A 1745-nucleotide genomic window follows, 5' to 3' on the forward strand; every position below is an offset into this window, starting at 1 on the left:
TCTCCTGCTTAGCCTTACTATATTTTATGAGTATCTATTTCTATCACTAGAATACCATCATTACCTTACACTTATCATTTATTTATCACTTTACTTACCCTTGCCATAGCATGAGAGTAGTTTTATGATAAGTATACATATTTGTCAATATCTTCATGCCAACAAAACCCCATTGCTCCTCCCTGTGGATAAAATATAAATAACGATACTCGGTATACTCCTAGGTGAAATGCTATAATGGTATATTATCTGTGCACTTGCAGATACCTTATATATATAATTTACAAGTGTTCTCATAATTACCAACAACGCATTTCTAGCATCATGCTAGGGATGACAACTTAGTTAAGAGTAATGCTAAGAAATGTCAACAAGCATTTCTAGTGCCGTTGCCAGGGAGGCGAACATGGCTAAGAGAATTGATCAAATAAATACTTATTGATAAAATCATAACCTTTGCTTTAGCAGGCTTACCCTTGTGTGTCTTTGTTCTTATCTTACACAGGGTATTGCAGGATTGGTTATGATTCAACAAATTCCATCAATCAAAATTGACCACATCAAGAGGAAGCTCAACACTAGTTTCTGAAGCTATGGCTGGCAAGACTCTGCGTGAGTTTTCTGCCCCAAGCACTGAGAACATTCACACTGGACCAACACTCAAAACTGATAATCTTGAGTTTGAGCCCAAGCCAAGCCTCATCAACATGGTGCAAGCTACCCATTCAGCGAAAAGGCACATGAAGATGATGTGCTCATCTTCAATATTTTTTGGAGATAAGTAGCACGGTCATCATCAAGGACATTGCTCAAGACATCATACTACTCCACCTCTTTCCATTCTCACTTGTGGGAAGAGCAAAGCAATAGTTCTACACCAACAAGGATAACATCAATACATGGGCAAAGTGTTCAAAGGCCTTCCTAGAAAAGTTTTTCCCAATAGGCAAGACCAATACCTTAAGAGGAAAGATTTCAAACTTCCAACAATAGAATGGAGAGACCATTCCAGAAGCATGGGAACGTTTTCAAGAATATGTTTCAAATTGTCCGCATCATGGGATGGAAGATTGGTTGCTCATACAAAGTTTCTACCATGGATTCACTCAGAAAGCCCATGAACAACTCAATGCCACTGCTAGAGGACCATTTATATCACACACCCTTGGAAAAGCTAAAACTCTTATGAAAAAGATAGCCTCTAATCAAGGCTGGTCATCATTCAAAATTCAAATATGCAATAAGAGTGAAGAAGTACCAGAAGAGGTGTGTGCAGTGTCAACCAAGATAGACGTACTATTGAATTAGCTCGAACAGCGAGACAATTACAAGAAAGATCATCAGGTCATTCAAGATGCTTTCAATGCTCAAAACACATGTGGAGAGTATTTGGGGATTGAGTTCCCTGAATTGCAAGAGGATGCAAGCATCATTGGCAACTATTCAGGTTCACAACAATAGAGACAAGGAAGGAAATGACAACAACGATCAACTTACCAAGGTAAGTATCCAGGTAATTACTACAATTCTTCTAATCCCAAGCAACTATCCTTAAGAGAATTAATCTTAGAACAAGGTAGGATTAATGAGAATATTTCTAAAAAGCTTGCTTTTAATGACAAGGTCCTAGAAAATATAAATACTAAAATGAATAGTTTTCCTTCTACCATACAAGACCAACTTTACTATAATAAAAAGATAGAATCTCAATTAGCCCAGTTTGCCGCTGCTCTGCCTTTTGCCAC

General features: G+C 37.7%; 1 non-coding gene across 1 annotated transcript; it reads right to left on the minus strand.

Annotated features, from left to right (window-relative positions):
• Positions 1–957: 957 nt before the first annotated feature.
• Positions 958–1064, minus strand: LOC136525086 (small nucleolar RNA R71). Its single transcript, XR_010776412.1, has one exon. It is a non-coding gene; the product is annotated as a small nucleolar RNA R71 (small nucleolar RNA).
• Positions 1065–1745: the final 681 nt, after the last annotated feature.

Source organism: Miscanthus floridulus, chromosome 18 (genome assembly GCF_019320115.1).
Source record: "Miscanthus floridulus cultivar M001 chromosome 18, ASM1932011v1, whole genome shotgun sequence".
Classification (NCBI taxonomy): domain Eukaryota; kingdom Viridiplantae; phylum Streptophyta; class Magnoliopsida; order Poales; family Poaceae; genus Miscanthus; species Miscanthus floridulus.